Source organism: Drosophila bipectinata, chromosome 4 (genome assembly GCF_030179905.1).
Source record: "Drosophila bipectinata strain 14024-0381.07 chromosome 4, DbipHiC1v2, whole genome shotgun sequence".
NCBI classification, from domain to species: domain Eukaryota; kingdom Metazoa; phylum Arthropoda; class Insecta; order Diptera; family Drosophilidae; genus Drosophila; species Drosophila bipectinata.
Window position 1 is genome coordinate 14,666,675 of NC_091740.1, and position 21,542 is coordinate 14,688,216.

General features: G+C 35.6%; 2 long non-coding RNA genes across 4 annotated transcripts; both read right to left on the reverse strand.

The window, feature by feature from the left end:
• Positions 1–562: 562 nt before the first annotated feature.
• Positions 563–9,846, reverse strand: LOC138926810 (uncharacterized). Its single transcript, XR_011443488.1, has 3 exons — positions 8,973–9,846; positions 8,783–8,911; positions 563–1,963 (listed from the first exon to the last, which is right to left on the reverse strand). It is a non-coding gene; the product is annotated as an uncharacterized lncRNA (long non-coding RNA).
• Positions 9,847–13,104: 3,258 nt separating this feature from the next.
• Positions 13,105–20,073, reverse strand: LOC138926878 (uncharacterized). 3 transcript variants are annotated; one of them, XR_011443574.1, is made up of 4 exons: positions 19,097–20,073; positions 14,644–19,035; positions 14,474–14,586; positions 13,105–14,399 (listed from the first exon to the last, which is right to left on the reverse strand). It is a non-coding gene; the product is annotated as an uncharacterized lncRNA (long non-coding RNA). The 3 variants fall into 3 exon arrangements; XR_011443573.1 differs by having other exon boundaries at positions 13,105–14,586; XR_011443572.1 differs by having other exon boundaries at positions 14,474–19,035.
• Between the last annotated feature and the right edge of the window lie 1,469 nt (positions 20,074–21,542).

A 21,542-nucleotide genomic window follows, 5' to 3' on the forward strand; every position in this document is an offset into this window, starting at 1 on the left:
GTCCGCATCTCTGACTCAATTTCTCTACAAGCGATGCAAGACCATGTCAAGCCAATTTTCTTGTTGATAAGGTCACTTATCCGTCCATTGTGTCCTCCTCCAGCACATTTAATATGTGAGCAGTTATTGCAGAGCCAACAAGACAGGTATGAGTCCCCCGTGATGGTTCCACCAAATTCACATTTTTTTGCTGTGCAAGTAAGACTCATTTTTGACTTCTTTTTTGACGGAATGCAGACCACTGTAATAGCGTGTAAAGAATTTAGGCTCTCTGAAGCACTCTGTAACCGAGAGTGGACGATCAGATCGGATGTAAGAGATGATGTTACAAAAGAGATGTGCAACGAAGGTTCGGCGTCGTGAAGAACAACAAACTCCACAATAACTATGATGTAACGGGTTACGTCCGGAGAGTACAGCTCGGAGAGACTTATGTTGGAGAATATAGTTAAAGCGCAATAAAGATAACTTTAACCGATTAAATGTATAATTTGGAAAAAAATAGTTCAATGAACTTATTAAGTCGAATTTATTTTTAGGGATTAATCGTTATATTTCCACTTGTCGCAGAAGGAGAAAGCTTGAGTTCAAGATCGAAAATAATTGCAAACTGGCAAGAGCGATCGAAGAAACACGTCCGGGTACGGCAAGTGAATATACTAAACTATTCTTTTTCAAAATACCTCAATACCTTTATTAATACTTTTTCAAAGTTCATACGGACATGGCTATATTGACTCGGCTGCCGATGCTAATCAAGAATATACTTGGAGGTCGGAGATGATTCCTTCTCAATGATACATAATTTCGCATAATCTATCCTTGTACTTCTTTGTGACTCTTTTTTTTCTTTTGCAAGGGAGGTTCTTATCTCTATTTCATTTTCCTATTATATTTTTCGATATTAAAATTGAATTTAATATAGAATTTATTGAATTTAATAAATTCAAATAATATATTTAAATTGAATTTAATAATGCTCCATTAAATCTTGTATTAAAAAAATTTCTCCATCCCAGCCTACCATCCATTGCTGGCTTTGTAAACACAGTGTACAAGCCAAGCATGGCGGCTTTACTGCCTCAGTTTCGGATTTTATTTTCCGTAGGTCTGATCTTCACTATTGTTGCGGTAATTGTCGACTTGTCCAGGACGAAATGAGATCGTTAATGGGACAGACTAAAACCGGATTAAAGGAGTCTATCAGTGGTCTTCGCAAATTCAACGACCAACTCTGCGCACTTGAGTTTCAAATAAGCCGCTGGGAAATGAGCTAGGAAATGAGGTCTTATCTTTGCCTATGTTCTCCGTGGCATCACTTAGTTAAATTCCACAAGGATGTTAAAAATTCTAAAGGAGGGGCGAGTGTCATATCTGCCAATAACCAAGATAACGAAACCCCCGTACAGCCGGTTTTTCGGTTATTCCTATCAATTCCCCCAACAACATTCCCAGATCCTTGTGTGGGAACATTTCAAATCAGTTTATCGAAGAAAGTAGAAATAAACATCGAATCTCATTTCAAAATTCATAAAACAAGTGCCCATCCTGGAAACAATCCAAACCGAATAAAATTCCGACCAATCAAAATTATTAAACCAAAGTAAATTTCCGCTGCAAGCGTCGCTGTCACCGATTAAAGCTATAGTTATAAGAATATGGAAAAGTTAAAATCTTTTTGTCTCACTAAATAAACAAAATTAAAAAATTAAAATCTTAATTTGATTTTTTTTATCGGAAATTAAACTACGAATTTGTACACATACACAATAATCATAAAAATATATTTAAATTTTCTTACGTTTATAAATTTACATGAAAATCTTTATTTTTTTTTACTTATACTAAGATCCTATATTATCTTACAATTGAAGACACATATCTCTTTTCTTTAAGTCTATATGTTTTACAATTATAACCCGCACATCGTCCACATTAATTAATACTTTCCATAAGATGACATCTGAAAATAAAAATGTTGATAAGTTACAATGTAAAAAATTCATTTTGTTAGCATGTTCTATATATTAACAGCTGTAAAATAATTTAAAAATATGCTTTTTATACCCTTGCAGAGGGTATCATAATTTTGGTGCATCCAAAAAAGTGCATCGCAGTGAAAGAGACATCTCCGACTCTATAACGTGTATATATTCTTGATCAGGATCACCTTCTGAGTTGATGTAAGTCCGTCTCCTGAGTCCGTTTGTCCGTCTGTCTGTCTGTCCGTCTGTCTGTCCGCGCAAAAAAATCTCGAAAAACGGTTTTTCTAAATAAATCAAGATTTACGAAATTTAATAACAACGGCCGACTATATCCTTTGGCTCTCAGTTATGTAATTTCAATGTCAATGTCAATGTAATTTAGTCCATGTTGTAGATTGTTTATTTTTCTTCATATAAGTCAAATAAGAATGAGCACTTTTATGCGCCTTTGAAGAAATTCATATTTTAAGGAGGCAACCTCAAAACCTTTAATGTTAATCTGTTAGCTGTGAGACTAGAGCAAACGCAATTTATAGAAATCAAAAGATTTTTTAAATTTAAAAAAAATACCATACCAAAATTGAAATATCTTGCTTAGATTTTGAATTAGCAAAATGTTACAAATTTTTCAAGTTTTAAGTCTATTGACCATGTGAACTCAAAATCAGAATTTAAACATCTTGTTCCGTTCTTGAGATATTATTTCTGGACAGAAAAAGTGGTCAAATTTCCTATAATGCAGTCTCCTATAATGCAAAGTTTCCTATTCGCCTACACCAATACAATCACATGTGAGACTTGTACGAATACGCATATTTCTGCCATATGCACAAGTCGTTTAAACTGTGGGTAAGCGAGGTCGGGTCTCGGCCGCACATGATTTTGAGCACATGTGATAGGATTTTCAAGTGTAAAAAACAGGCGCAGTCTTATTTAAAACAAGAAATTAGGTCTTAAACCTTAAATAAAACAAATTTATTACAATAACAAGAAAGGAAAGCTACCCTTGCGGTTAAAACCGGATATATATCGAAAACATCGGATAAAGTTGGTCGATCCTTATGAGAATATGATAATATAATCCAATTTATTATAATAAAAAATCTAAAAAAAAGTCCTAAACTTCTTTCTTCAAAAATACCAAAGTTAATATTTCTACTAAAAACCATTTCCGATCGCTCAGTTATATGGGACCTATTAGATATAGTCGACTGATCGTTATGAAATTTGGTAGATCGGATTAACTGACAAAAATATAATCTGTACCAAGTTCCAGGTTACTATCTTCAAAAACACGAAAGTTGGGTCATTTCCGATCGTTCAGTTATATGGCAGCTATAGTATATAGTCGGCTGATCCTTACGAAATTTGGCATGTCCTATTATTTTGCCCATGTAAAATAGCGCTCATGTAAAACATTTTTAAATTTGAGTATAAAAATGTAATAAAAAGTCCCAAGCTTCAATCTTCAAAAATACCAGAGTTGGTATTTGGTAAAAACACAAATATTGAGAGTTTGAATTACTTTTAAAGGTTTTCTTAGAGGTGGCACATGTGTGTGTGATCGCATCGGGCAAATGTGTGACTATATTCATTCTAAAGCACATCGTCCAAGCTTTATTTTTATACCCTTGCAGAGGATATTATAATTTTGTCCAAAAGTGTGCAACGCAGTGAAGGAGACATCTCCGACCCTATAAAGTATATATATTCTTGATCAGGATCACCTCCTGAGTTAATATGAGCATGTCCGTCTGTCGGTCTGTCTGTCTGTTTCTACGCGAACTAGTCTGTCAGTTTTAAAGCTATCGACTTGAAACTTTGCACACACCCTTCTTTCCTTTGCACGCAGTATATAAGTCGGAACGGCCGGGATCGGCCGACTATATCCTATAGCTGTCATATAACTGATTGATCGGAATTGACCCAACTTTTGTGTTTTTGAAGATAGAAAGCTGGAACTTGGTACAGATTCTAGTTTTGGTCAGTTCATCTAACCTACCAAATTTCATTAGGATCGGCCAACTATATCCGATGTTTGCGATATATATCCGGTTTTAACTGCAAGGGTATATCAACTTCGGCTGCGACCGAACTTAGATTTCCTTTTTTGTTTTAGTTATCAATTACTCAATAGTTTTTAATAATTAATTAAATAATAATACTAGTTCATACCAGAACCAAACGTATACTCTTCCTAATCCCGTCGGAATTTTTGGTTTCAGATGTTTCAGTAAACGAAAATCACATGCGCCGCCAACTTCAAATAAATGGATGTAAAGTTACAAGCCTAACAAATAATATATTATTATTAACCAGACAATTGAAAACCGTTAAAATTTAATATCGAGAACCCCTTATTACAATTCGTAATTCGTAGAAGAATTCAATGTACGATAGGGTACACGATGAGATGAGAGGCAAGAGTGAAGGTCGCTAGTTGAAGATGCTGACCATAAGCAAGGCCCATTGAACTCCTATAATAACAAATGATAAATATAATACACATAATAGCTTTTAAAAATAGGTCCCACCCGTGCTTGTTGTCAGAAAAAAACCTCTGATCAATGTCTTACAGAAACCTCTCAAATGGGTCTGTTTGTTCTGCTCTTGACCTGTTGCTTCATAAATATTATTTTAAATTAAATAATAAATGTATTTTTTTTTTAAATATTGTTTATCCCTTTAAAGCTGTCTCTTGTTATGTGTACTCTTGAGCTTATTAACATATTTAGGGCTTATTAAATGCTCTGTATGTGTATGGTCTGTTTTAGTGAAACGAAAAATGGGGATTCATTTTTGAATCTATCCTAGGCTGTCGTTATCGTGGTCATAAACTACAGAGTTGCGTATCAAGCAGGATCAAGCGCCGTTGCTAATCCTACACGCTTTGCCTTAAACAATATATTTTAGGAAACAAGTTGTTGCCAAACAACATAAAAAACAAATACCTATTTTGAGTCATATAGGTAAGGTCCAAGTAAGGTTTTGTCACTTACTGAGTCTCAGTAGCTGACCGGTTGACATGTTTTACTCCTAGGTTGAAAATAACCATAGCTCGCAAATGACTGTTAACCAATTGCTGGGGTCTCAAAATAAGTGTTGTTTAATGAGTCTTTGAGCAAAAAGTCTGAGAGCAACCGTTTGCTTTGTTCGTATACAAATTTTGTTCTCGCTTAAATGACAAGCAATATTTTCTGTTCCCTTTTTCTCTGTTCTTTCCAGGACCGTTTGACTTTGTAAGACTATTCAAAAAGTGTTTTTTATTTGTTTTTATGTATGTGAAAGTTTGTGGGGTTTGTTTCATTTGCCTTTGTCACATTTGGGTGTAAGGAACCAATTATTAACGAACAATTAAAACGAAAATGAACGTGAAATCAATAAAAAATTGCATCAACTTTATATATTTAAATCATTTGAAAATAAATCGTAGTTCAAGGTGTGTGGTACAAAATTAAGTGGAAATCGTTCTACAAATTTAAAAAGACATTTAGTAACAAGACAAGGAGATATTTTTAATGAGTGTAACAACGAAGAAGCCACTGAAATACAGGATGGGAAAAAAAGAAAAATTAAGAACGAAACAAGAGAAGAATGCATGTAAATGCATGTATAACAAGAAAGGAAAGCTAACTTCGGATATATATCGCGAAACATCGGATATAGTTGGCCGATCCTTATGAGAATATGATAATATAATCCAATATATTATAATACAAAATTTAAAAAAAGGCCCAAGCTTCTATCTTCAAAAATACCAAAGTTGTTATATTTACCAAAAACCAGTTCAGTTATATGGCAGCTATAAGATAAAGTCGGCCGATCCTTATGAAATTAAACATGTCGTATTGCCAAATTTGCCAAAAATAGTTTTCGTGTAAAATTTTAACTCTCTAACTCTAAGCTCTAACCCCAAAGTTATACCATTTCCGATTAATCAGTTATATGCCAGCTATAGGATATATTCGGCCGATCCCTGCCGTTCCGGCTTACATACTGCGTGCAAAAGAAAGAAGAATCCATACTTATAGAATCTATAACTTTTCTTAAAATCGGTAGATATGGATGAATTTGGTTTTCCATATATTAATTAGGAAATATTAATTACTAACATGAAAATATAGTTACTACATACATATTAATTACTAACATAAAATCATTTTTTTTTTTAATATTACTTTTTTTTTTTATTTATTTATTATTATTAACAATGATCTGTTATTTCTATAATCTATCTATATATATAAAAGAAAGTCGTGTTATGTTACACCACTTATAACTCAAGAACGGCAGAAGAGATTTGAGTGAAAATTGATAGGGAGGTAGCTTAGAGCCAAGAGACGGACATAGGATACTTTTTATCCCGTTCGACAGCGTTCCTCCCGTGCCTAAAATTTTTTATTTAGGCAGACAGCTAAGATGAAAATGTCAAATTAAAATGTCAAAATGTCAGTTAGAAACGAAGTCAAATTCAAAGTCAGGCTCTCAAATTTAACAACGAACCAAAAGGATTGTGTTGCGCTTCCGGGAAAGTGAAATTGCCTCAACTTGAAGCACCACCAGAGCCTCTGCACTCTCTATTGATATTTGTAAGAAATCAATATTAAAACTATTTCTATTAAATAAATAATTAACAAGTGGATTGAAGTGAAGTGAAGTTTAATTAATAATGCCGCGACCAAGACGATCGAATCTTTCCCGACAAAGCCGTAATGCAAGAAGAATACAAAATACTGCATATGAAAGGACTGAAGAAGAACATGAAATTGCACGTGAACAGCGCCGCAATAGTATGGCTCGACTTCGTGCTTCTCAAATAGATTTTAATTTGCGATGCAGAACAAGATATTTAGCTGATTTGAATCGAGCTGCGTTTCGATACGATTGCAGCAATGATTACAGCTTGCATCCTAGCGTTTGCAAGTACAAACGTTTGACCGTTTGATTCTGTCTCAAACTAATGAACGCGACTGGACAAGGGTAGCTGAAGCGCGTTTACAGCTTGCAACAGATCGAAACCTGCAATACAATCGTCTTGCATTCCGATATAATCCAACTTTATAATCCAAGTTCATTCAGCACTTAAGCTGTCATTGAACATTCAAAATAATCCAGATGCAGTGTGCAACATAAACACAATCGTCTATGGGTATAGTGCCCATATTTTGGATGAATGCACTATGGGACGTAAAATTGGAATGGGGAATTGGATCGGTCATTTAGGGATATAAGAAACAATGATAAACTATTTTACGGCCCTTTGTTACTCCTTTCAGGTGTTCACGGTTAACGGACGCTGATAAATTCAATGCTTGAACTGACCAAGAATAAGCGCGATCAAATGCTTCAGGATCCATCCTTTCTCTAAACAACAGTTAGATATTGGCGAGGGGAATTTTGCTGTACGTGAAAATACTGGATGTACTTGAAATACTGAAAAATATTTATTAACCAAAATAAATGAAGAAAAAACAGCTAGCCCTTATAGAAAACAAAAAAGGGCAAAACAACGTTGGCCGGGGTTGCTAGTTATAACTAAATGTAAGGATAAATTAAGTTAAAAGATATTCCATAATTTTGGATTTAATTACATTTAGGGATAGTTCAGGGGATAATAAATGGGACAATGAGTTATAATTTTTACAAATAACGCGAAATGGATCGTGTTCCGCAAAATTAGACCTAGAAATCGGTAACCAAAGGGGTTGGAAGGATCTAGTTACTCTATTAGGCACAGAAAACATTAATTTTTCAAGAAGTACTTGTGAGTCAACCTGTCCAAGAATAAGCACATGAAGTAGCATAACCCCAGCACAAGTACGGCGCTCTTTTAAAGGAGGTAGGTTAAGTAGTTTTAACCGGCAATTATACGACGGGAGGGAAGTGGCAGTATCCCAGTTTAAGCTTTTTAACGCAAATAGCAGAAACTGCTTTTGGACAGATTCAATCCTCCTTTGGTGAACAAAGTATTGCGGACTCCAAACGCTAGAACAGTATTCCAAGATAGGACGAACCAACGATACGTATAGAGTTTTAGTTGTGAAAGGATCATCAAATTCTTTAGACCAACGTTTGATAAAAGCTAGCACACCTCTGGCCTTATTAACTGTTAGTGATATGTGTTCGTTGAAGGACAACTTGTTGTCAAAAGTGACTCCAAGATCGTTAATTAGGGAAACACGATCTAAGACGTTATTCCCAAGAGAGTACGAAACGATGTGAGGCACACTGCGATTGAACGTCATAACCTTACACTTAGAGCAGTTAAGCAAAAGGAGATTGTTTGATCACCACAAGAAGACTTCGTTAAGGTCTAGTTGCAGGTGTCTATGAAGGAAATGGTCTGAGAAAGAAAGACATAACTTGTCATCATCAGCATACATAAATGTAGTAGCATAGTTTACAACACAAGGTAAATCGTTGACAAAAAGAACAAACAGAAGAGGTCCTAAGTGACTACCTTATGGGACACCAGATGAAACGTTTATAATCTGTGATGAACTGTTTTTAAACAAAACACGCTGCGTGCGGTTCGATAAATAAGAGGTCAACCACTGTACTATATGTGGAGAAAACCCCATAAGACACAGCTTATGAAGGAGGAGATGGTGGTTGACAGAGTCAAACGCTTTACTAAAGTCAGTGTATACCACATCAGTTTGCATGCGGCTCAGAAATCCTCTGTGGATAAACGAAGTGAATTCAAGAAGGTTAGTTGTGGTAGAGCGATGCTTGACAAAACCATGCTGTGAAGTGGAAATAATGCTTTTACAAAAATGTTGCAGTTGGAAAGTAACCAGTTTCTCAAGCAGTTTGGGAATCGCAGATAGCTTAGCAATCCCCCGGTAGTTCTCAATAAGTGCTTTAGAGCCTTTCTTGTGAAGCGGAATAATAAAAGATTCGTTCCATCTCTTGGGAAGACATGCCTGCTCCATGGATAGGTTGAATAAGATAGTGAGAGGATAGCAAAGGATATCAGAACAGTACCTTAGAACACAGCTAGGAACATTGTCAGGACCAGCAGCGAATGATATATCTATTGTTGAAAGAGCTTCGAACAGATCCTGAATAGGTGGTTTGAAAAAATGACGCAAAGAGATTAGTAATACCTTGCTCAGAAGAATGTGAAATATTTTTATATGATAGGGAAGGAGGAAAAAGATTTGATTTACGTTTCATATTGACAAAAGAGTAGAAGGAGCTTGGATCATTACGAAAGTTTACCTTACAATTCCTGATATACTGCTTATAGAGTTTGAAAGTTTGACTGGTGGCACATCGATCCTGACTTAAAAAACTTTTTGTAAGCTCTGGATTTCCTGTTCTTAAGAGGAGAAAGGTGTTTATTATACCAAGGTGGTTTTGTAGACAATGATACTGGGACTTCCGGAACAAATTTATTCAAGGCATTATGAACTATTTCGTAAAACCAATCCGTAGCTGCTTCAATTGTGTTTATAGATGAAAGAACATTCCAATCAAGTTTCAGTAAGCACGATAGCATCAAAATCAAAAGAAGCACTCTTTGTAAAAAATTGGCTCAGCTTACCCAGAATACTTCTAACATTTTGATAGCAGCAGGAAAATACTATGTTATTCAGTTTTTTGAAGCAGTTTCTGCAGGGCTAGGATTCTGAGTGTCTTTTGCTAGGAGTTCATGAATGATACTGTGCTCAGGCCAAGCTACAGGATCAAGTGCTTTTTCAAGGTAGGAATCAGGTAGAACTATTTTAAAAGAAGAAATAGAACGCTTATGCTTAAAGTTAAACTTCTTATGCTTAAAAGTTAAAGTTAAACTCCAAGATGAGAGGTGGCTCGAGATTTGTACTTGGTACGCTGATCGCTTCTTGCAAGGGATAAATATTAGGAAGGCTCATCAAGTCCCTTGGTACTGGAACAGCATAAGTAGGTAGACAAGTAGGCGACGGTAAAATGTTTGGTGTTGAAAATTCATCGACTTGTACAGCATGGGATGTAGGGGTATTCAGTAATTTAGCAGTCAGCAGGTTGTTGTTCGGAATTTTTCGTCTGGGGGATTCGCTTAACAACTTTAGCCCAAGGAATTGAGTTTCAAGAGCGTGGAATTGCTCATTAAGGGCCGAGAATTGCTTGCGGACATCTAGAAAACCATTTCTCGTCTGTTTCATAAAAGTCCGCATCTCTGACTCAATTTCTCTACAAGCGATGCAAGACCATGTCAAGCCAATTTTCTTGTTGATAAGGTCACTTATCCGTCCATTGTGTCCTCCTCCAGCACATTTAATATGTGAGCAGTTATTGCAGAGCCAACAAGACAGGTATGAGTCCCCCGTGATGGTTCCACCAAATTCACATTTTTTTGCTGTGCAAGTAAGACTCATTTTTGACTTCTTTTTTGACGGAATGCAGACCACTGTAATAGCGTGTAAAGAATTTAGGCTCTCTGAAGCACTCTGTAACCGAGAGTGGACGATCAGATCGGATGTAAGAGATGACGTTACAAAAGAGATGTGCAACGAAGGTTCGGCGTCGTGAAGAACAACAAACTCCACAATAACTATGATGTAACGGGTTACGTCCGGAGAGTACAGCTCGGAGAGACTTATGTTGGAGAATATAGTTAAAGCGCAATAAAGATAACTTTAACCGATTAAATGTATAATTTGGAAAAAAATAGTTCAATGAACTTATTAAGTCGAATTTATTTTTAGGGATTAATCGTTATATTTCCACTTGTCGCAGAAGGAGAAAGCTTGAGTTCAAGATCGAAAATAATTGCAAACTGGCAAGAGCGATCGAAGAAACACGTCCGGGTACGGCAAGTGAATATACTAAACTATTCTTTTTCAAAATACCTCAATACCTTTATTAATACTTTTTCAAAGTTCATACGGACATGGCTATATTGACTCGGCTGCCGATGCTAATCAAGAATATACTTGGAGGTCGGAGATGATTCCTTCTCAATGATACATAATTTCGCATAATCTATCCTTGTACTTCTTTGTGACTCTTTTTTTTCTTTTGCAAGGGAGGTTCTTATCTCTATTTCATTTTCCTATTATATTTTTCGATATTAAAATTGAATTTAATATAGAATTTATTGAATTTAATAAATTCAAATAATATATTTAAATTGAATTTAATAATGCTCCATTAAATCTTGTATTAAAAAAATTTCTCCATCCCAGCCTACCATCCATTGCTGGCTTTGTAAACACAGTGTACAAGCCAAGCATGGCGGCTTTACTGCCTCAGTTTCGGATTTTATTTTCCGTAGGTCTGATCTTCACTATTGTTGCGGTAATTGTCGACTTGTCCAGGACGAAATGAGATCGTTAATGGGACAGACTAAAACCGGATTAAAGGAGTCTATCAGTGGTCTTCGCAAATTCAACGACCAACTCTGCGCACTTGAGTTTCAAATAAGCCGCTGGGAAATGAGCTCTTATCTTTGCCTATGTTCTCCGTGGCATCACTTAGTTAAATTCCACAAGGATGTTAAAAATTCTAAAGGAGGGGCGAGTGTCATATCTGCCAATAACCAAGATAACGAAACCCCCGTACAGCCGGTTTTTCGGTTATTCCTATCAATTCCCCCAACAACATTCCCAGATCCTTGTGTGGGAACATTTCAAATCAGTTTATCGAAGAAAGTAGAAATAAACATCGAATCTCATTTCAAAATTCATAAAACAAGTGCCCATCCTGGAAACAATCCAAACCGAATAAAATTCCGACCAATCAAAATTATTAAACCAAAGTAAATTTCCGCTGCAAGCGTCGCTGTCACCGATTAAAGCTATAGTTATAAGAATATGGAAAAGTTAAAATCTTTTTGTCTCACTAAATAAACAAAATTAAAAAATTAAAATCTTAATTTGATTTTTTTTATCGGAAATTAAACTACGAATTTGTACACATACACAATAATCATAAAAATATATTTAAATTTTCTTACGTTTATAAATTTACATGAAAATCTTTATTTTTTTTTACTTATACTAAGATCCTATATTATCTTACAATTGAAGACACATATCTCTTTTCTTTAAGTCTATATGTTTTACAATTATAACCCGCACATCGTCCACATTAATTAATACTTTCCATAAGATGACATCTGAAAATAAAAATGTTGATAAGTTACAATGTAAAAAATTCATTTTGTTAGCATGTTCTATATATTAACAGCTGTAAAATAATTTAAAAATATGCTTTTTATATCCTTGCAGAGGGTATCATAATTTTGGTGCATCCAAAAAAGTGCATCGCAGTGAAAGAGACATCTCCGACTCTATAACGTGTATATATTCTTGATCAGGATCACCTTCTGAGTTGATGTAAGTCCGTCTCCTGAGTCCGTTTGTCCGTCTGTCTGTCTGTCCGTCTGTCTGTCCGCGCAAAAAAATCTCGAAAAACGGTTTTTCTAAATAAATCAAGATTTACGAAATTTAATAACAACGGCCGACTATATCCTTTGGCTCTCAGTTATGTAATTTCAATGTCAATGTCAATGTAATTTAGTCCATGTTGTAGATTGTTTATTTTTCTTCATATAAGTCAAATAAGAATGAGCACTTTTATGCGCCTTTGAAGAAATTCATATTTTAAGGAGGCAACCTCAAAACCTTTAATGTTAATCTGTTAGCTGTGAGACTAGAGCAAACGCAATTTATAGAAATCAAAAGATTTTTTAAATTTAAAAAAAATACCATACCAAAATTGAAATATCTTGCTTAGATTTTGAATTAGCAAAATGTTACAAATTTTTCAAGTTTTAAGTCTATTGACCATGTGAACTCAAAATCAGAATTTATACATCTTGTTCCGTTCTTGAGATATTATTTCTGGACAGAAAAAGTGGTCAAATTTCCTATAATGCAGTCTCCTATAATGCAAAGTTTCCTATTCGCCTACACCAATACAATCACATGTGAGACTTGTACGAATACGCATATTTCTGCCATATGCACAAGTCGTTTAAACTGTGGGTAAGCGAGGTCGGGTCTCGGCCGCACATGATTTTGAGCACATGTGATAGGATTTTCAAGTGTAAAAAACAGGCGCAGTCTTATTTAAAACAAGAAATTAGGTCTTAAACCTTGAATAAAACAAATTTATTACAATAACAAGAAAGGAAAGCTACCCTTGCGGTTAAAACCGGATATATATCGAAAACATCGGATAAAGTTGGTCGATCCTTATGAGAATATGATAATATAATCCAATTTATTATAATAAAAAATCTAAAAAAAAGTCCTAAACTTCTTTCTTCAAAAATACCAAAGTTAATATTTCTACTAAAAACCATTTCCGATCGCTCAGTTATATGGGACCTATTAGATATAGTCGACTGATCGTTATGAAATTTGGTAGATCGGATTAACTGACAAAAATATAATCTGTACCAAGTTCCAGGTTACTATCTTCAAAAACACGAAAGTTGGGTCATTTCCGATCGTTCAGTTATATGGCAGCTATAGTATATAGTCGGCTGATCCTTACGAAATTTGGCATGTCCTATTATTTTGCCCATGTAAAATAGCGCTCATGTAAAACATTTTTAAATTTGAGTATAAAAATGTAATAAAAAGTCCCAAGCTTCAATCTTCAAAAATACCAGAGTTGGTATTTGGTAAAAACACAAATATTGAGAGTTTGAATTACTTTTAAAGGTTTTCTTAGAGGTGGCACATGTGTGTGTGATCGCATCGGGCAAATGTGTGACTATATTCATTCTAAAGCACATCGTCCAAGCTTTATTTTTATACCCTTGCAGAGGATATTATAATTTTGTCCAAAAGTGTGCAACGCAGTGAAGGAGACATCTCCGACCCTATAAAGTATATATATTCTTGATCAGGATCACCTCCTGAGTTAATATGAGCATGTCCGTCTGTCGGTCTGTCTGTCTGTTTCTACGCGAACTAGTCTGTCAGTTTTAAAGCTATCGACTTGAAACTTTGCACACACCCTTCTTTCCTTTGCACGCAGTATATAAGTCGGAACGGCCGGGATCGGCCGACTATATCCTATAGCTGTCATATAACTGATTGATCGGAATTGACCCAACTTTTGTGTTTTTGAAGATAGAAAGCTGGAACTTGGTACAGATTCTAGTTTTGGTCAGTTCATCTAACCTACCAAATTTCATTAGGATCGGCCAACTATATCCGATGTTTGCGATATATATCCGGTTTTAACTGCAAGGGTATATCAACTTCGGCTGCGACCGAACTTAGATTTCCTTTTTTGTTTTAGTTATCAATTACTCAATAGTTTTTAATAATTAATTAAATAATAATACTAGTTCATACCAGAACCAAACGTATACTCTTCCTAATCCCGTCGGAATTTTTGGTTTCAGATGTTTCAGTAAACGAAAATCACATGCGCCGCCAACTTCAAATAAATGGATGTAAAGTTACAAGCCTAACAAATAATATATTATTATTAACCAGACAATTGAAAACCGTTAAAATTTAATATCGAGAACCCCTTATTACAATTCGTAATTCGTAGAAGAATTCAATGTACGATAGGGTACACGATGAGATGAGAGGCAAGAGTGAAGGTCGCTAGTTGAAGATGCTGACCATAAGCAAGGCCCATTGAACTCCTATAATAACAAATGATAAATATAATACACATAATAGCTTTTAAAAATAGGTCCCACCCGTGCTTGTTGTCAGAAAAAAACCTCTGATCAATGTCTTACAGAAACCTCTCAAATGGGTCTGTTTGTTCTGCTCTTGACCTGTTGGTTCATAAATATTATTTTAAATTAAATAATAAATGTATTTTTTTTTTAAATATTGTTTATCCCTTTAAAGCTGTCTCTTGTTATGTGTACTCTTGAGCTTATTAACATATTTAGGGCTTATTAAATGCTCTGTATGTGTATGGTCTGTTTTAGTGAAACGAAAAATGGGGATTCATTTTTGAATCTATCCTAGGCTGTCGTTATCGTGGTCATAAACTACAGAGTTGCGTATCAAGCAGGATCAAGCGCCGTTGCTAATCCTACACGCTTTGCCTTAAACAATATATTTTAGGAAACAAGTTGTTGCCAAACAACATAAAAAACAAATACCTATTTTGAGTCATATAGGTAAGGTCCAAGTAAGGTTTTGTCACTTACTGAGTCTCAGTAGCTGACCGGTTGACATGTTTTACTCCTAGGTTGAAAATAACCATAGCTCGCAAATGACTGTTAACCAATTGCTGGGGTCTCAAAATAAGTGTTGTTTAATGAGTCTTTGAGCAAAAAGTCTGAGAGCAACCGTTTGCTTTGTTCGTATACAAATTTTGTTCTCGCTTAAATGACAAGCAATATTTTCTGTTCCCTTTTTCTCTGTTCTTTCCAGGACCGTTTGACTTTGTAAGACTATTCAAAAAGTGTTTTTTATTTGTTTTTATGTATGTGAAAGTTTGTGGGGTTTGTTTCATTTGCCTTTGTCACATTTGGGTGTAAGGAACCAATTATTAACGAACAATTAAAACGAAAATGAACGTGAAATCAATAAAAAATTGCATCAACTTTATATATTTAAATCATTTGAAAATAAATCGTAGTTCAAGGTGTGTGGTACAAAATTAAGTGGAAATCATTCTACAAATTTAAAAAGACATTTAGTAACAAGACAAGGAGATATTTTTAATGAGTGTAACAACGAAGAAGCCACTGAAATACAGGATGGGAAAAAAAGAAAAATTAAGAACGAAACAAGAGAAGAATGCATGTAAATGCATGTATAACAAGAAAGGAAAGCTAACTTCGGATATATATCGCGAAACATCGGACATAGTTGGCCGATCCTTATGAGAATATGATAATATAATCCAATATATTATAATACAAAATTTAAAAAAAGGCCCAAGCTTCTATCTTCAAAAATACCAAAGTTGTTATATTTACCAAAAACCAGTTCAGTTATATGGCAGCTATAAGATAAAGTCGGCCGATCCTTATGAAATTAAACATGTCGTATTGCCAAATTTGCCAAAAATAGTTTTCGTGTAAAATTTTAACTCTCTAACTCTAAGCTCTAACCCCAAAGTTATACCATTTCCGATTAATCAGTTATATGCCAGCTATAGGATATATTCGGCCGATCCCTGCCGTTCCGGCTTACATACTGCGTGCAAAAGAAAGAAGAATCCATACTTATAGAATCTATAACTTTTCTTAAAATCGGTAGATATGGATGAATTTGGTTTTCCATATATTAATTAGGAAATATTAATTACTAACATGAAAATATAGTTACTACATACATATTAATTACTAACATAAAATCATTTTTTTTTTTAATATTACTTTTTTTTTTTATTTATTTATTATTATTAACAATGATCTGTTATTTCTATAATCTATCTATATATATAAAAGAAAGTCGTGTTATGTTACACCACTTATAACTCAAGAACGGCAGAAGAGATTTGAGTGAAAATTGATAGGGAGGTAGCTTAGAGCCAAGAGACGGACATAGGATACTTTTTATCCCGTTCGACAGCGTTCCTCCCGTGCCTAAAATTTTTTATTTAGGCAGACAGCTAAGATGAAAATGTCAAATTAAAATGTCAAAATGTCAGTTAGAAACGAAGTCAAATTCAAAGTCAGGCTCTCAAATTTAACAACGAACCAAAAGGATTGTGTTGCGCTTCCGGGAAAGTGAAATTGCCTCAACTTGAAGCACCACCAGAGCCTCTGCACTCTCTATTGATATTTGTAAGAAATCAATATTAAAACTATTTCTATTAAATAAATAATTAACAAGTGGATTGAAGTGAAGTGAAGTTTAATTAATAATGCCGCGACCAAGACGATCGAATCTTTCCCGACAAAGCCGTAATGCAAGAAGAATACAAAATACTGCATATGAAAGGACTGAAGAAGAACATGAAATTGCACGTGAACAGCGCCGCAATAGTATGGCTCGACTTCGTGCTTCTCAAATAGATTTTAATTTGCGATGCAGAACAAGATATTTAGCTGATTTGAATCGAGCTGCGTTTCGATACGATTGCAGCAATGATTACAGCTTGCATCCTAGCGTTTGCAAGTACAAACGTTTGACCGTTTGATTCTGTCTCAAACTAATGAACGCGACTGGACAAGGGTAGCTGAAGCGCGTTTACAGCTTGCAACAGATCGAAACCTGCAATACAATCGTCTTGCATTCCGATATAATCCAACTTTATAATCCAAGTTCATTCAGCACTTAAGCTGTCATTGAACATTCAAAATAATCCAGATGCAGTGTGCAACATAAACACAATCGTCTATGGGTATAGTGCCCATATTTTGGATGAATGCACTATGGGACGTAAAATTGGAATGGGGAATTGGATCGGTCATTTAGGGATATAAGAAACAATGATAAACTATTTTACGGCCCTTTGTTACTCCTTTCAGGTGTTCACGGTTAACGGACGCTGATAAATTCAATGCTTGAACTGACCAAGAATAAGCGCGATCAAATGCTTCAGGATCCATCCTTTCTCTAAACAACAGTTAGATATTGGCGAGGGGAATTTTGCTGTACGTGAAAATACTGGATGTACTTGAAATACTGAAAAATATTTATTAACCAAAATAAATGAAGAAAAAACAGCTAGCCCTTATAGAAAACAAAAAAGGACAAAACAACGTTGGCCGGGGTTGCTAGTTATAACTAAATGTAAGGATAAATTAAGTTAAAAGATATTCCATAATTTTGGATTTAATTACATTTAGGGATAGTTCAGGGGATAATAAATGGGACAATGAGTTATAATTTTTACAAATAACGCGAAATGGATCGTGTTCCGCAAAATTAGACCTAGAAATCGGTAACCAAAGGGGTTGGAAGGATCTAGTTACTCTATTAGGCACAGAAAACATTAATTTTTCAAGAAGTACTTGTGAGTCAACCTGTCCAAGAATAAGCACATGAAGTAGCATAACCCCAGCACAAGTACGGCGCTCTTTTAAAGGAGGTAGGTTAAGTAGTTTTAACCGGCAATTATACGACGGGAGGGAAGTGGCAGTATCCCAGTTTAAGCTTTTTAACGCAAATAGCAGAAACTGCTTTTGGACAGATTCAATCCTCCTTTGGTGAACAAAGTATTGCGGACTCCAAACGCTAGAACAGTATTCCAAGATAGGACGAACCAACGATACGTATAGAGTTTTAGTTGTGAAAGGATCATCAAATTCTTTAGACCAACGTTTGATAAAAGCTAGCACACCTCTGGCCTTATTAACTGTTAGTGATATGTGTTCGTTGAAGGACAACTTGTTGTCAAAAGTGACTCCAAGATCGTTAATTAGGGAAACACGATCTAAGACGTTATTCCCAAGAGAGTACGAAACGATGTGAGGCACACTGCGATTGAACGTCATAACCTTACACTTAGAGCAGTTAAGCAAAAGGAGATTGTTTGATCACCACAAGAAGACTTCGTTAAGGTCTAGTTGCAGGTATCTATGAAGGAAATGGTCTGAGAAAGAAAGACATAACTTGTCATCATCAGCATACATAAATGTAGTAGCATAGTTTACAACACAAGGTAAATCGTTGACAAAAAGAACAAACAGAAGAGGTCCTAAGTGACTACCTTATGGGACACCAGATGAAACGTTTATAATCTGTGATGAACTGTTTTTAAACAAAACACGCTGCGTGCGGTTCGATAAATAAGAGGTCAACCACTGTACTATATGTGGAGAAAACCCCATAAGACACAGCTTATGAAGGAGGAGATGGTGGTTGACAGAGTCAAACGCTTTACTAAAGTCAGTGTATACCACATCAGTTTGCATGCGGCTCAGAAATCCTCTGTGGATAAACGAAGTGAATTCAAGAAGGTTAGTTGTGGTAGAGCGATGCTTGACAAAACCATGCTGTGAAGTGGAAATAATGCTTTTACAAAAATGTTGCAGTTGGAAAGTAACCAGTTTCTCAAGCATTTTGGGAATCGCAGATAGCTTAGCAATCCCCCGGTAGTTCTCAATAAGTGCTTTAGAGCCTTTCTTGTGAAGCGGAATAATAAAAGATTCGTTCCATCTCTTGGGAAGACATGCCTGCTCCATGGATAGGTTGAATAAGATAGTGAGAGGATAGCAAAGGATATCAGAACAGTACCTTAGAACACAGCTAGGAACATTGTCAGGACCAGCAGCGAATGATATATCTATTGTTGAAAGAGCTTCGAACAGATCCTGAATAGGTGGTTTGAAAAAATGACGCAAAGAGATTAGCAATACCTTGCTCAGAAGAATGTGAAATATTTTTATATGATAGGGAAGGAGGAAAAAGTTTTGATTTACGTTTCATATTGACAAAAGAGTAGAAGGAGCTTGGATCATTACGAAAGTTTACCTTACAATTCCTGATATACTGCTTATAGAGTTTGAAAGTTTGACTGGTGGCACATCGATCCTGACTTAAAAAACTTTTTGTAAGCTCTGGATTTCCTGTTCTTAAGAGGAGAAAGGTGTTTATTATACCAAGGTGGTTTTGTAGACAATGATACTGGGACTTCCGGAACAAATTTATTCAAGGCATTATGAACTATTTCGTAAAACCAATCCGTAGCTGCTTCAATTGTGTTTATAGATGAAAGAACATTCCAATCAAGTTTCAGTAAGCACGATAGCATCAAAATCAAAAGAAGCACTCTTTGTAAAAAATTGGCTCAGCTTACCCAGAATACTTCTAACATTTTGATAGCAGCAGGAAAATACTATGTTATTCAGTTTTTTGAAGCAGTTTCTGCAGGGCTAGGATTCGGAGTGTCTTTTGCTAGGAATTCATGAATGATACTGTGCTCAGGCCAAGCTACAGGATCAAGTGCTTTTTCAAGGTAGGAATCAGGTAGAACTATTTTAAAAGAAGAAATAGAACGCTTATGCTTAAAGTTAAACTTCTTATGCTTAAAAGTTAAAGTTAAACTCCAAGATGAGAGGTGGCTCGAGATTTGTACTTGGTACGCTGATCGCTTCTTGCAAGGGATAAATATTAGAGTGCCCTGAAGGAAGGCTCATCAAGTCCCTTGGTACTGGAACAGCATAAGTAGGTAGACAAGTAGGCGACGGTAAAATGTTTGGTGTTGAAAATTCATCGACTTGTACAGCATGGGCTGTAGGGGTATTCAGTAATTTAGCAGTCAGCAGGTTGTTGTTCGGAATTTTTCGTCTGGGGGATTCGCTTAACAACTTTAGCCCAAGGAATTGAGTTTCAAGAGCGTGGAATTGCTCATTAAGGGCCGAGAATCGCTTGCGGACATCTAGAAAACCATTTCTCGTCTGTTTCATAAAAGTCCGCATCTCTGACTCAATTTCTCTACAAGCGATGCAAGACCATGTCAAGCCAATTTTCTTGTTGATGAGGTCACTTATCCGTCCATTGTGTCCTCCTCCAGCACATTTAATATGTGAGCAGTTATTGCAGAGCCAACAAGACAGGTATGAGTCACCCGTGATGGTTCCACCAAATTCACATTTTTTTGCTGTGCAAGTAAGACTCATTTTTGACTTCTTTTTTGACGGAATGCAGACCACTGTAATAGCGTGTAAAGAATTTAGGCTCTCTGAAGCACTCTGTAACCGAGAGTGGACGATCAGATCGGATGTAAGAGATGACGTTACAAAAGAGATGTGCAACGAAGGTTCGGCGTCGTGAAGAACAACAAACTCCACAATAACTATGATGTAACGGGTTACGTCCGGAGAGTACAGCTCGGAGAGACTTATGTTGGAGAATATAGTATGGAGAATATGGCTATATTGACTCGGCTGCCGATGCTAATCAAGAATATACTTGGAGGTCGGAGATGATTCCTTCTCAATGATACATAATTTCGCATAATCTATCCTTGTACTTCTTTGTGACTCTTTTTTTTCTTTTGCAAGGGAGGTTCTTATCTCTATTTCATTTTCCTATTATATTTATCGGTATTAAAATTGAATTTAATATAGAATTTATTGAATTTAATAAATTCAAAAAATATATTTAAATTGAATTTAATAATGCTCCATTAAATCTTGTATTAAAAAAATTTCTCCATCCCAGCCTACCATCCATTGCTGGCTTTGTAACAACAGTGTACAAGCCAAGCATGGCGGCTTTACTGCCTCAGTTTCGGATTTTATTTTCCGTAGGTCTGATCTTCACTATTGTTGCGGTAATTGTCGACTTGTCCAGGACGAAATGAGATCGTTAATGGGACAGACTAAAACCGGATTAAAGGAGTCTATCAGTGGTCTTCGCAAATTCAACGACCAACTCTGCGCACTTGAGTTTGAAATAAGCCGCTGGGAAATGAGCTCTTATCTTTGCCTATGTTCTCCGTGGCATCACTTAGTTAAATTCCACAAGGATGTTAAAAATTCTAAAGGAGGGGCGAGTGTCATATCTGCCAATAACCAAGATAACGAAACCCCCGTACAGCCGGTTTTTCGGTTATTCCTATCAATTCCCCCAACAACATTCCCAGATCCTTGTGTGGGAACATTTCAAATCAGTTTATCGAAGAAAGTAGAAATAAACATCGAATCTCATTTCAAAATTCATAAAACAAGTGCCCATC